We start from the raw sequence: 15,772 nt of genomic DNA on the forward strand, positions 1-15,772 counted from the left end.
TGTGGTTAAATTACAAAAATATATATATGAAATTACCATAGGGTATATGTGTAAAAGTAACTTTATTTATGGATTTACATAAAATGTGAAATTATTACTAGGTTTATTTTATCTCTAAAACTATTGCTCCAATGCAGATGAACCTTAAAGAGAAGTTGTAGAGTTTGAAAAACCATGCACTTTTGCTTTTTGGACCATCTTCATTTGAGCATTGGTTTAAAAGTTGCAAGCCCTTTACAGTAAGGTCCTTGCCTTTCTCTGAATTCACAGATCAATCCCTGGTTCAGTTCACCCCCCCCCTTCTTCCTCCCTGCGCTCTGCTCCCCCTGCTCTGCTTTTCTGGCGCCTCTGCCGCCGGTGTAACGCGCCGCCCTGGCTCACCGCCGGCCATCTCCTGTGCCCCCCCGGTCCACGCGTCGCCCCTCTGCTCAGCCACCGCTCCACCCCCCCCCCTTGCTGGCATCCTGCCCGCGCGCCACGGCGCCTGCGGCACTGCCGCACCACCACCGGTGTTCCCTGCCGCCGCCGCATTTTCTTCACCGGCTTGCCTTATCCTTCCCTCTCTTCTACTCAGTGGGATCCGCAATTCTACACTGCTTTGTTTCCCTCGCTCAATCGCTTACCAAACCCCGGCCCACGGCCGTCTCTCCCCTTTTCTTCTTCCCTGCGTCACCGGAGCCGCCCGCTTTCCTCACCGGCATACGCCGCAAACACTCCACCTCGCCCAAATCCCGCTGACCCAGAGTCTCCCCACCTCCTCCCCTTGCCCTACATCCTGATCCCGTCCAGCCCCGACCCCTCCTCCCGCCGGAATTGCTCCACCCCGAGCCGCCCCTCCATTGGCGCCGCCGAGCTCAGCTCTACCATCGGCAGCTCGTCTCGCCGCCTCCCCGACCAAGCCAAGTATGGAAATAGTTCCCCCGTGCTCCAGTGTTGCTCGTGCGTGCTTTAAGTCTCCATGTTCGCCGGCCGTTCGCCGGGAACGGCGTTGCGCCGCCACGGCCGCCGCCCCTTCTCGTCGTCGGCCGGATTTCTCCTCTATCCGTTGGACCCCGCCTTGCCCTATGTGTTTGCCTCTTTCCCCTAGTCGTGCTTGACCGGCCCCTCACCGCCGGCGACGTCGCCGCCGGTGGGAACGCACCGGAGGCCGAGCCTCCGGCCGTGTCGAGGCCGGGCAAGGGCCTGTTCGTGAGAAGAACATATCTTGCAGGGACCCCAGTGCAAATATTCGAGACCCCCCCCTTGTGCAGCTGTTATTTCATGTGTATATGATTTTCTGTCTTGTAAAATTCATAACAAATCGCAGAAAAATCCAAAAATAGCAAAACTAGTTTTGTTAGAAACTAGATTTTAAACTCTATGACTTTTGTTAATAGAGTTTAGTTTGAAATAAAATATTTCTACCTGTGTTTCGAATCTAAAGTTAAGGGGTAAAATACACTCAACCTTGTTATTTCATGTTCTTTTGTTTTTCTAAAATGTAGTATGAATGTTATATGAACTCTAGCTAACCTTGTGTTAAGTTGCAAACTTAAACTTGATTTAAATTTAACTTCTCTTATTTGAACTTTCAAATTTGAAATATTAAATAAACCTATTATATAACCTCTTCTAAATTAACACCATTATTAGTCTCTAATGCGATATTTTATAATCAAATTTCTATAATCTTTTATTTAAAAGTTTTTAATTCAAATTTTGGTTCATTTCAAATTTAATTTAAATGTTTTAGTTCTTATTACAATAAATTCTACCATAAATAGTATTTCAAATCTAAACCCTCTTTATTTATGCATGTTTGTGTGTTAATTGAATGAGTTATAATATTTGAAATGTGGATTTCTAAATTTAAATTTCACCTTATTAACTTATTGCATTTCATATAGAATCAACGACACTCGATGACGGGGATTACTAACTGGTCTTAGGACAAGACCAAGGCTTCCCAGAAGATCCAGCACAAGTCGTCGAGGAACTGACTGAAGCCCCGAACCCGAGTTCGGAAGCCTCTGACTCTCCTGCCCTCACCCCCACTCCAGAAGGCAAGCCCCGGACATATCCCTTTATTTTATTTACACTGCAATCTATATCTATCTATATTATATCTTGCACTAAGTCTAGGAATTGAGATGAAACCCTAGATGCATGAATCCTAGGAATCCAATGTAATGCTCCCGAGTCCTTATCGGATAGATGCTTCGCTAAATAAGGCTGGTAGAAGTCGAGTGATTTCCTGTCACTCGCGCGATATAGGAGTTGCATGTTTATTTTCCTGCAACCACTATAAGGATGACGGACAGGGTCATGTGTTGTATCATGACCTGAGATTCTACCCTGTCTGTGTTGATAAAAGTTGATAAGGTCGATATGTGTGGTAGTGGTGGCTAAGTTTTTGAAAGTACTAGCCACATGCCGCGAAATATGGTAAGCGGTAAACCTAGTACCCAATTGGCCCGGCAAGTGGACGCGCTTCCACCACTCGACCTTTATTTTTGTCCTCACGCACCGACGTGTGGGAGTACGTTCTGCATGGCAGACAGGAATACGGGTTTTGTAGTCGCGCTACAGACGTATGTCCTGCACATATAGGGTGTGCGTACGGTCCTGCAGTCGCTTGTGGTGGCCCTGATCCACAACCCGGAATATGAGGGAAACGGTTGCTTGGAACGCCCTGTTGGTATTCCAAGCGTGTGTGTTAGGTTTACCTTGCAAGGTTAAATTCGAATCGAATCGTCTGCCTCTCACGAAGATTGAGACTGCTTATCCCTTTTACCACATTGAGTAAAGAGTGTAACTGTTAATGAGATAATCTTGGTGAATGATAATATCAATCATGCTTGTTTAGTATAGGTGCTAACCTAGAATGGCTAATCAAGCTAGAATCTGAAAGCTAAAACTTGAAAATAGTACATACTCTCTGTTGCTTTTCAGATGAAAATAAACCCAGAGCCTTTACAATGCCGTCATGAGTCTAGTTATGGGCTAAGTATATCCAAACCCGGGTAAGCCTTGCTGAGTATTAGAATACTCAGCCTTGCTTATGTCTGTTTCAGGTATAACCTACGAGAATCCCACGGACAACCTTGTGTGGCCAACGTCCGTTCCGTTTGGCTGGTCCGTGGAGTGGGACCCGTCCTAGGCCAGCACTGACCCTCCGGAGTGACACCAGGCCCTGGGCTAGGCTTGATGTTTGCCTTCGCGACGTCTGTAGTCGCATAAAACTTTTTCTTCCGCTGTGAGTTGGACAAGCTGTTATGCTTGTCAGTTGAACAAGGGTTATGTATAAGTTTACTTATCTTTGAAACTCGGTTGTAACAATGTATGTATGGTTGTAAATTAAAAGTTGATGAGCTATTCTGTGATGTGAACTCGCCTTCGTGCGAGATAAACCTGCTTCGATCCTGCTGAACCGTGGTTGTATCGGGCGGAGACCCGACAGACCAAAGAATTGTTCCATTTGAAGTGCGTTAAGCTGATTGCAGTTTGTACGACGGTCAATAGCGCACTTGAGCTGGAATAATTCAAGCGGTTCTGCCACAGCTGGTATCAGAGCTGTAGGTTTATCTTTACATCTGGAAAAGCTCTTAAAAAGAGTTTTTGGGATAAAAGTTGTCAACAAATGGATTTATAAAGTACGTTGGATCCGTTAAGGTTGGTGATTAGAACGTAAAGCCCTAGGGGTTTATATGGGAAAGTATCAGGTGGCTATTAGTATCTATATATATATATAAATCTGACTTGCAGCACTACTTTCTGTCAAAACTTAAATTCCTGCACAATTCAATTTTACTTTCAGTAACGACATCTACGAATGGAGGTAAGAAGGTAAGGATCCTCAGCCAACTGAGGAAGCTTGGCCTTCCCGTCGGTGATGCGAACCGAACGCTGTTTCTCAAGCAGTGACCTACTTGAGATGCTGCCAATATACCAACTTAGGTTGATTATATTGGGAGTATATGGTTCGGCGCAGGGTATGGCGATCGCTGTTCATACCCCCGCATTTTGCGGTACCCCCCGTGAATACGTTGTTTCGATAACGTATGTTAACGTTGTCTGTACGGCGGTAATTGTACAGATGCTGTTTCTATAGTGAACAGTAATGTTTGGGGACGCTTTCATGTCGTGCTGCCATGAAAGGTTCATGAGATATATATATGTATATCTGTGTGTTCTTTTGCAGGTACACTAACCACGTTTACGCTATTAGGATGCGTAGGGTTTACCGACTAGTTATATATAGTGAGAGACGTATGGTTATGCCACCGGAATTAACTACGTAAGTCCGAAAATATTCGGCAGTTGTTTTGGTTGTGAGGACGAGTAGCGCGTGCATGCATCATTTGTCAATAAAAGAATTTTATATGATGGACATGTTGTTTGTATTTGAAGTGGGGTAATGAAGAGTTAAGGATAGCTTTAAGTTGGGTATCTTATATGGGATCTTAGTTTTCCATCTGATTTCCAGCCTTTGTTGTTAACAGAATTGGTTATCTTGATCTATTTATCTTGTACTCTCCTAACAAGATAACAAGTTTTACCATTTGCATCCTGGTCGCAGATGGCAGCACCTTCCAATGTTTTCTGGGATCCGGAAGGGCATCTCCACACTAATGCCCTTCACTGGGAGGGTTTTCCCCGCTTGCTATGGGAATCTTTGCAGGCCTTCCATTATACAGAACCTCCTCAGTATGACGCTGTTGAACATGTGGAAGACGGAATCCATAGGGCCCATGTCAGGATGATTATACCTCAGCATCCTTTTCGTTCACAATGGCAGCCTATTGAGATCAGCGCGATGGGCTACAGAATTGTGGACACTATCGAAGCAGCGGCCCTAGAAGCCATTTATGCTTTTTGCAGTCAACACCCCGAGGAAGTTGTAGGACAACCTATTGGTTTGTTTGCTACAACAGATCCTGGTGAAGCAGAGCGGGACCTCGGGACGATTCCTGAAAGTCATAGACTGGAAGGTCCACCAGAAGAAGTAGTGCAAGGGATGAGGCGTTTCACGGGCGTGCAATACCACTACCACATGCTGCTACGCCGTGAGATAGGCCATCTGATCACTGCTGCGTGAAGTTTCCACGGGGACGCTACCAGATACTTTACCCAGGCAGATCAACTTCAAGCAGTGGTAATTGAGAAGAATGGAATAATCGCTACTCAAAACGAAACCATCCACCATAGGGAGGATCAGATTAATGAAAGTGATCATATAATCACCCAGCGGGATACGGTTATCGAATTCCTGCAGACACAAGTCCAAGATCTAATTCTTGCGGTGGATGACGCTCAAGCCCAAATTGAGGAATTGCAGCAGCTTCCGATTCCTCCAGATGCACCGGCAGCACCTGAAGCTGAAGAGGAAGATCCTGAAGAGATTGAAGGGGTCTCCGAACTTGATTCTGAGCATGGGGATCCTGTCGTTAGTCCCCATAATTCTTCCTCTGGAAGCCGGTCATCAGTAGGCAATTTTGATGACTTTTAGTCTTGGTTGACAGGGTGATGGTTTAGATGTAATAAATGTATAAGATGTACCCTAAGTAGTGTGTAGAATATCTAGTTATAAAGCCACTTGTTGTATATGTGGCATGTACTTTTGGGTAAGAGTTTGTAACCATTTGAGTGTGCTGATGTAAGATAGTAGTATCTTTATAGTAATCTAAATCCTGAGTTTTGGTTACCTGGTTCCGCATCTGTGTGCCTGTTATGAGTAGACTGAATGGAGCATATGCATTACATTTCAGCTGGATAAATTGCATATTATCTGAAATTGGAGCAAGATTATGGTTGATAATGGATATCTTCTTTATTTCAGATGGTTGGAGCTACTCGAGGAACCCCGGAAGGATTCCGGGCAGGACAACCTGGTAGTTCCCAGCAACCACCACCGCCACCTCCAAATTTGGCCGAGGTTATGGCCTGGCAGACTGAACTTCTAAATCAGCTTGTGCAAGCTCAGATGGGACATTTCCAGCAGCAACCTCGAGGCCGTGGTGAACCTTTGTCGGCCAACTATCAGGACTTCCTCAACACCCAACCTCCATTATTCCATAAGGCTGAGGAGCCTTTAGATGCGGATGCCTGGTTGCGGACTATTGAGCCCAAATTTGCTTTATTGTCAGCTCCATGTTCAGAGGAGAACAAGGTGCTCTTCGCCGCCCAGCAACTCCGAGGCCATGCACGTCTTTGGTGGGACCAGTTTCATGCAATGCAACCCGCCGAACACGTGGTCATTTGGGATGAGTTTCGGACTGCCTTTCGAGCACATCATATACCAGCAGGACTCATTGAGCGGAAGCTCAATGAATTTTTGAATTTGACTCAGGGTACCCGCACTGTCACCCAGTATGCGCAAGTTTTCAATCACTTGTGCCAGTATGCGGGATCACATGCGGACACTGATGCCCGCAAATGTGATCGCTTCCGTCGAGGTCTAAACACCAAGCTCAAAGAATGGTTGAATTTAGTGAAGGCCAATGATTTCAATGAGTTGGTCAATATGGCCATAACTCAAGAAGACTGCATTGCCGCCCACAGAGCTGAAAAGAAACGGAAGGTACCTATAGGGCCTGCAACTTCACAGCCGCCGCGGTATCGGTTGATTCCGAGCAACGCCCCTCGAGCTCCGCCTCGTAATACTTTGCCTGGCAGATGGGTAGCCCGACCTCCCCAACAAGCACAATTCAACCGACCACCCCTGCCACAAAATCAGCAACAACCCCAACAAGGTCCACGGCCGAGCTTTCCGCCAGCTGCTCCCGGAAACAACAATTATCGTTGTTTCAATTGCGGAAGCCCGTCCCATTTCATTAAAGATTGCCCTCAACCTAGGAAATCATTCCAAGGGCAAACATCTACTCCAAACTACAAAGGCAAGGGTAGGAGACAGGTGGTGCAGGTCCGACAAGGGAGGGTGAATCTCACCACACTCTCCGAACTTCCTGAAGGGGCACCGATAATGACGGGTACATTTTCTATTAATCACCATCCCGTTATTGTTCTTTTTGATACGGGTGCTACCCATAGTTTTATCAATACAAAACTAGGAACTAAGATAGGCTTGGAAATCTATCCTGTTAATGGGATATATGTGATAACAACTCCTGGGGGTAGCATCTCTTCAAATCATGTCTGTAGGGGTGTGCCAATTCAAATGGGCAATACCCTGATAAAGACAGATTTATTATTGTTGGACCTAAAAGGAATAGATGTTCTTTTAGGAATGAATTGGATGACCCAATACCATATATCCATAGATATTCCTTCCCGCATGGTGGAGATAGGTTCATTGGAGCACGAACCTACTCTTCTTTATCTTCCACCATCAAAGTCGTTCCACTCTTACACCTATACCGTATCTGGGGTTAAGCTAGAAGATATCCCAGTCGTCTGTGAATATCCAGATGTTTTCCCGGATGACTTACCTGGAATGCCCCCAGACAGAGATATTGAGTTCATCATAGAACTCCAACCTGGTACAGCCCCTATCTCTAAGAGACCTTACCGTATGCCTCCTAATGAGTTGGCTGAATTAAAAACCCAACTCCAAGATCTCTTAGACAAAGGCGTCATACGTCCAAGTGCATCACCATGGGGTTGTCCGGCCTTATTTGTGAAAAAGAAAGACAATAGCTTAAGGCTGTGTGTTGATTATCGTCCTCTCAATGCGGTGACTATCAAAAATAAGTACCCTCTACCCCGCATTGATATCCTCTTTGATCAACTAGCCGGAGCTAAGGTGTTTTCTAAAATAGATCTTCGTTCCGGCTATCACCAAATTAAGATTCAGCCCAGTGATGTTCCAAAAACAGCTTTCTCCACTCGGTATGGCCTATATGAGTACCTGGTTATGTCGTTTGGTCTCACCAATGCCCCAGCATATTTCATGTACCTCATGAATTCTGTCTTCATGCAAGAGCTCGACAAGTTTGTCGTGGTCTTCATTGATGACATCTTTATCTACTCTAAAACTCCAGAAGATCATGCTAAGCATCTCCATGTCATCCTTCAGCGATTAAGAGACCACCACCTATATGCCAAATTCTCTAAATGTGAGTTTTGGCTAGATACAGTCAAATTTCTGGACCATACCATCTCTAGTGACGGAATATCTGTCGATCCCAGTAAAGTACAAGAAGTGATGGATTGGAAACCCCCAACCTCCGTCCATCAAATTCGAAGTTTTCTCGGTCTAGCTGGCTATTATCGCCGTTTCATTCCTGACTTTTCCAGAATAGCCAAACCTATGACCGAACTACTAAAGAACGGTGTGAAATTTTCCTAGGATCAAAAATGCGAAGATGCATTTCATCACCTCAGAAATCATCTTACGACGGCTCCAGTCTTAGCTCAACCAGATGTCTTAAAACCTTTTGACATCTATTGTGATGCATCAGGAACTGGACTTGGTTGTGTACTTATGCAAGACAACCGAGTCATTGCATATGCATCGCGAGCACTTAGGGTTCATGAACAAAACTACCCTACTCATGACCTTGAACTTGCAGCCGTTGTCCATGCCCTGAAAATCTGGAGACACCATCTGATGGGTACGAAATGTTATATTTATACCGATCATAAAAGCCTCAAGTATATCTTTACGCAGGCAGATTTGAATATGAGGCAAAGACGTTGGCTAGAACTAATCAAAGATTATGATTTGGAGGTACACTATCATCCCGGCAAAGCTAACGTTGTTGCCGACGCCCTTAGTCGCAAGGCACATTGTTCCTGCTTGTCCGTTGAAACGTTCAACGAGACTCTCTGTTGGGAAATGAGAAAGCTCAATCTAGAGATCGTTTCCCAAGGTGACTTAAACCATCTCTCGGTTGAAGCCACACTCAGGGATAATATTGTTCTAGCACAACAGCGTAATGAAGGGGTCAGAATCATTAAACAAAAGATAACCCAAGGTGAAGGGAAGTATAAATGCTTCCGAATAGATCCTGAAGGAGTTTTATGGTTCAACGAACGTATTGTTGTACCGAAGAACCATAAACTCCGAAAGCAAATAATGGATGAGGCCCATCTATCTAAATTCTCTATCCACCCTGGCAGTACAAAAATGTATCAGGATCTGAAACAAAACTTTTGGTGGACTCGTATCAGACGAGAAATTGCCAAATATGTATCAGAATGTGATATCTGCCAAAGAGTTAAAGCCAGTCACCTCAAGACTGCTGGTATCCTTCAACCTCTACCCATTCCTTTATGGAAGTGGGAGGATATCAGTATGGAATTTATTGTTGGTTTACCCAACACCTCTCGGAGGCATGACTCTATTTGGGTAATCGTCGATCGATTAACCAAGACTGCACATTTCCTTCCCGTGCATACCACGTATATTGCCAAGAAGTATGCCGAGATCTATCTAGATCAAATTGTTCGACTTCATGGAGTACCAAAGACGATCATTTCTGATCGGGGAGCACAATTTGTTGCTAGGTTCTGGGAGCAACTTCATGAGGCTCTTGGGACTAAATTAATTCGAAGCTCCGCCTATCATCCTCAGACAGATGGGCAAACTGAGCGAATAAACCAGATTTTGGAAGACATGCTCAGAGCTTGTGTACTCCAATTCGACAAAAACTGGGATAAATACCTGTCATTAGCAGAATTCTCTTACAATAATAGCTATCAGACAAGTATTAAGATGGCCCCCTTTGAAGCATTATACGGTCGCCGATGCCGAACCCCTTTGAGTTGGTCACAAACCGGCGAGCGTAAAATTTTTGGACCTGATCTAGTTATGGAAGCAGAAGATAAGGTCAGGCTTATCCAGAATAATCTAAAGGCCGCCCAATCTCGACAGAAAAGCTACGCGGATATACGAAGAAGACCATTGCAGTTTCAAGTCGGAGACTTCGTATATCTTCGAGTATCTCCTATCCGAGGTGTTCAAAGATTCGGTGTAAAAGGGAAACTTGCTCCTCGATACATCGGACCCTTTGAAATCCTTGAAATCTGTGGACCTCTAGCTTACCGTCTCCAACTTCCACCTCAACTAGCGGCCATCCATAACATCTTTCATGTATCCCAACTCAGAAATTGTGTTAAAATCCCCACCAAGATCATCGATCCCCAAACTATCAAAATCGAACCAGATCTGACCTATACAGAACATCCCATCAGAATTCTCGACACGAAAGAAAGAAGTACCAGAAGAGAGACCACCAAAATGTACAAGATTCAATGGAACCATCACACAGAGGAAGAGGCAACATGGGAAACTGAATCTTATCTTCAACACAACTTTCCCGATTTCCTCCAAACCAATCTTCGAGCTTAATCTTCCTATCCTATCCTGCTTCGGAATCTCGGGACGAGATTCTTTTTAGGGGGGAAGGCTGTGACACTCAGGTAATTAGCTGGGTCACACATTAGTGTTTTGGTATGCTTGTATGTTTTAAGTATGGTAAATGTGTATATTATGTATGCAATGCTATGGAAGAAGGGATGTTTATGTAATTAATATTAACTAAAGGTCCTTTTATGCAAAATGGATGGAGAAGGGGTAAGAGTTTAAAAAGCATAAGGGTTAGTTTGCAAAAGTGATATCTGTGGTTAAATTACAAAAATATATATATGAAATTACCATAGGGTATATGTGTAAAAGTAACTTTATTTATGGATTTACATAAAATGTGAAATTATTACTAGGTTTATTTTATCTCTAAAACTATTGCTCCAATGCAGATGAACCTTAAAGAGAAGTTGTAGAGTTTGAAAAACCATGCACTTTTGCTTTTTGGACCATCTTCATTTGAGCATTGGTTTAAAAGTTGCAAGCCCTTTACAGTAAGGTCCTTGCCTTTCTCTGAATTCACAGATCAGTCCCTGGTTCAGTTCACCCCCCCCCCCCTTCTTCCTCCCTGCGCTCTGCTCCCCCTGCTCTGCTTTTCTGGCGCCTCTGCCGCCGGTGTAACGCGCCGCCCTGGCTCACCGCCGGCCATCTCCTGTGCCCCCCCGGTCCACGCGTCGCCCCTCTGCTCAGCCACCGCTCCACCCCCCCCCCTTGCTGGCGTCCTGCCCGCGCGCCACGGCGCCTGCGGCACTGCCGCACCGCCACCGGTGTTCCCTGCCGCCGCCGCATTTTCTTCACCGGCTTGCCTTATCCTTCCCTCTCTTCTACTCAGTGGGATCCGCAATTCTACACTGCTTTGTTTCCCTCGCTCAATCGCTTACCAAACCCCGGCCCACGGCCGTCTCTCCCCTTTTCTTCTTCCCTGCGTCACCGGAGCCGCCCGCTTTCCTCACCGGCATACGCCGCAAACACTCCACCTCGCCCAAATCCCGCTGACCCAGAGTCTCCCCACCTCCTCCCCTTGCCCTACATCCTGATCCCGTCTAGCCCCGACCCCTCCTCCCGCCGGAATTGCTCCACCCCGAGCCGCCCCTCCATTGGCGCCGCCGAGCTCAGCTCTACCGTCGGCAGCTCGTCTCGCCGCCTCCCCGACCAAGCCAAGTATGGAAATAGTTCCCCCGTGCTCCAGTGTTGCTCGTGCGTGCTTTAAGTCTCCATGTTCGCCGGCCGTTCGCCGGGAACGGCGTTGCGCCGCCACGGCCGCCGCCCCTTCTCGTCGTCGGCCGGATTTCTCCTCTATCCGTTGGACCCTGCCTTGCCCTATGTGTTTGCCTTTTTCCCCTAGTCGTGCTTGACCGGCCCCTCACCGCCGGCGACGTCGCCGCCGGTGGGAACGCACCGGAGGCCGAGCCTCTAGCCGTGTCGAGGCCGGGCAAGGGCCTGTTCGTGAGAAGAACATATCTTGCAGGGACCCCAGTGCAAATATTCGAGACCCCCCCCCTTGTGCAGCTGTTATTTCATGTGTATATGATTTTCTGTCTTGTAAAATTCATAACAAATCGCAGAAAAATCCAAAAATAGCAAAACTAGTTTTGTTAGAAACTAGATTTTAAACTCTATGACTTTTGTTAATAGAGTTTAGTTTGAAATAAAATATTTCTACCTGTGTTTCGAATCTAAAGTTAAGGGGTAAAATACACTCAACCTTGTTATTTCATGTTCTTTTGTTTTTCTAAAATGTAGTATGAATGTTATATGAACTCTAGCTAACCTTGTGTTAAGTTGCAAACTTAAACTTGATTTAAATTTAACTTCTCTTATTTGAACTTTCAAATTTGAAATATTAAATAAACCTATTATATAACCTCTTCTAAATTAACACCATTATTAGTCTCTAATGCGATATTTTATAATCAAATTTCTATAATCTTTTATTTAAAAGTTTTTAATTCAAATTTTGGTTCATTTCAAATTTAATTTAAATGTTTTAGTTCTTATTACAATAAATTCTACCATAAATAGTATTTCAAATCTAAACCCTCTTTATTTATGCATGTTTGTGTGTTAATTGAATGAGTTATAATATTTGAAATGTGGATTTCTAAATTTAAATTTCACCTTATTAACTTATTGCATTTCATATAGAATCAACGACACTCGACGACGGGGATTACTAACTGGTCTTAGGACAAGACCAAGGCTTCCCAGAAGATCCAGCACAAGTCGTCGAGGAACTGACTGAAGCCCCGAACCCGAGTTCGGAAGCCTCTGACTCTCCTGCCCTCACCCCCACTCCAGAAGGCAAGCCCCGGACATATCCCTTTATTTTATTTACACTGCAATCTATATCTATCTATATTATATCTTGCACTAAGTCTAGGAATTGAGATGAAACCCTAGATGCATGAATCCTAGGAATCCAATGTAATGCTCCCGAGTCCTTATCGGATAGATGCTTCGCTAAATAAGGCCGGAAGAAGTCGAGTGATTTCCTGTCACTCGCGCGATATAGGAGTTGCATGTTTATTTTCCTGCAACCACTATAAGGATGACGGACAGGGTCATGTGTTGTATCATGACCTGAGATTCTACCCTGTCTGTGTTGATAAAAGTTGATAAGGTCGATATGTGTGGTAGTGGTGGCTAAGTTTTTGAAAGTACTAGCCACATGCCGCGAAATATGGTAAGCGGTAAACCTAGTACCCGATTGGCCCGGCAAGTGGACGCGCTTCCACCACTCGACCTTTATTTTTGTCCTCACGCACCGACGTGTGGGAGTACGTTCTGCATGGCAGACAGGAATACGGGTTTTGTAGTCGCGCTACAGACGTATGTCCTGCACATATAGGGTGTGCGTACGGTCCTGCAGTCGCTTGTGGTGGCCCTGATCCACAACCCGGAATATGAGGGAAACGGTTGCTTGGAACGCCCTGTTGGTATTCCAAGCGTGTGTGTTAGGTTTACCTTGCAAGGTTAAATTCGAATCGAATCGTCCGCCTCTCACGAAGATTGAGACTGCTTATCCCTTTTACCACATTGAGTAAAGAGTGTAACTGTTAATGAGATAATCTTGGTGAATGATAATATCAATCATGCTTGTTTAGTATAGGTGCTAACCTAGAATGGCTAATCAAGCTAGAATCTGAAAGCTAAAACTTGAAAATAGTACATACTCTCTGTTGCTTTTCAGCTGAAAGTAAACCCAGAGCCTTTACAATGCCGTCATGAGTCTAGTTATGGGCTAAGTATATCCAAACCCGGGTAAGCCTTGCTGAGTATTAGAATACTCAGCCTTGCTTATGTCTGTTTCAGGTATAACCTACGAGAATCCCACGGACAACCTTGTGTGGCCAACGTCCGTTCCGTTTGGCTGGTCCGTGGAGTGGGACCCGTCCCAGGCCAGCACTGACCCTCCGGAGTGACACCAGGCCCTGGGCTAGGCTTGATGTTTGCCTTCGCGACGTCTGTAGTCGCATAAAACTTTTTCTTCCGCTGTGAGTTGGACAAGCTGTTATGCTTGTCAGTTGAACAAGGGTTATGTATAAGTTTACTTATCTTTGAAACTCGGTTGTAACAATGTATGTATGGTTGTAAATTAAAAGTTGATGAGCTATTCTGTGATGTGAACTCGCCTTCATGCGAGATAAACCTGCTTCGATCCTGCTGAACCGTGGTTGTATCGGGCGGAGACCCGACAGACCAAAGGATTGTTCCGTTTGAAGTGCGTTAAGCTGATTGCAGTTTGTACGACGGTCAATAGCGCACTTGAGCCGGAATAATTCAAGCGGTTCTGCCACAATATCTATCTTGTGCATTAAATGCTAGGAGTTATTATGAAACCCTAGTTGCAATGAAACCTAGGAATCTATGTATTATTTTTGAGTCCTTATCGAGTAGATGCTCTGCTAATAGGACCGGCAGAAGTCGAGTGATTTCCTGTCACTCGCGCGATATAGGAGTTGATTGTTTACTATTTTGCAATCACTATAAGGATCACGGACGGGGATTATGTGCAGTACCATGATTTGGAATGGTACCCCGTCTGTGTTGATCAATTTGATAAGGCCGCAGTGTGTGGTAGTGGTGGTCAAGTGTTTGAAAGTACTAGCCACATACCGTAAATATGGCACGCGGTAAGCCTAGTACCTGATTGGCCCGGCAAGTAGACTTACCCCACCACTCGAATTTTGGTTTTTGTCGCACACATGCACCAACGTGTGGGAGTACATTCTGTATAGCAGACAGGAGTACGGTCATACAGTAACGCTGTAGACGTACGTCCTGCATATTGGCCCTGATCCACGCCCCGGAATATGAGGGGAATGGTTGCTCGGAAAGGAAAGTTTCCGAGCATGTGAGTTAGGATCCCTTGCAAGGTTATGAAATTCAATTCAGGAATCGTCCATTTCTCGCGGTGATTGAGACTACTTGATACTTCTGCCACATAGAGTAACAAGAGCAACAGTTGGTGGAATAATAATATTGATGTATGTTTTAATACCTACTTGCTTGTCTAGTATAGATGGTTACTTAGAATGGTTAATTGAACTAGAATCTGAAAGCTAAAATATGAAAATAAGGACATACTCTTGTTGTTTTTCAGCAAAAGAAACGTAGAGCCTTTCAACCTCTCATGGTCTAGTTATGGGCTAAGTATACCCAATTGACTGGTAAGCCTTGCTGAGTATTAGTATACTCAGCCTTGCTAGTAATATGGTTTTCAGGTATGCCATTCGAGGACTCTGTGGCTAATTCTCCTTGGCCCTGCACCTTACCGCCTGGCTGGTCCGTGGAATGGGATCCGTCCCCGGCCGGCAATGACCCTTCGATGTAACGCCATGCCTTGGGCTGAGTATGGTGCCTACCTCTGCGACGTATGTAGTCGTGTTGTTATTTCCACTACTAACTCTGAATACTGCTGGGTAAACTTGAAGTTTCAAATAATGCTTGTATAAATTTGTATTAGCTAGGATGAAACAAAATCCCGGCATAATAATGTTAATTATCCTATGGTCTAAAAGTTGCGAGCTGTTGTATGGCTGGACTCATTTTCGTGCGAGGTAAACCTACATCGATCCTATATAATCATGGTTGAATCGGGCGGTCACCCCACAGACCAATGAGTTGTTCCGTTTGAAGTGCGCTGAGCTTCTATCGCCTGCCTAAGCGATGCCTAGCACGCTTGAGCCGGAATAATTAAAGCGGTTCTGCCACATCAACCCTTGATGGGTGCTCCAACATGGATTAGGTGGGAGCATCAACTCCTCGATACCACGGGAAAAAATCCGGTTGTCGCATGTCCCTTTCTTTACATTCAAGCATTTATTGTTGGTTTTATTTGTTGCTTCTCTTGTTTGCTTGTTTGTTGAGTAGGTTCATCAATTGCGATTGTGCTCTCTTGTTTAGGCCGTATACTTGATAATGTGTTTTTTACTAGGCAATATGACCATGTTAGTGTGTTTACCT

The sequence above is a fragment of the Panicum hallii genome, chromosome 5, assembly GCF_002211085.1.
Source record: "Panicum hallii strain FIL2 chromosome 5, PHallii_v3.1, whole genome shotgun sequence".
Classification (NCBI taxonomy): Eukaryota; Viridiplantae; Streptophyta; class Magnoliopsida; order Poales; family Poaceae; genus Panicum; species Panicum hallii.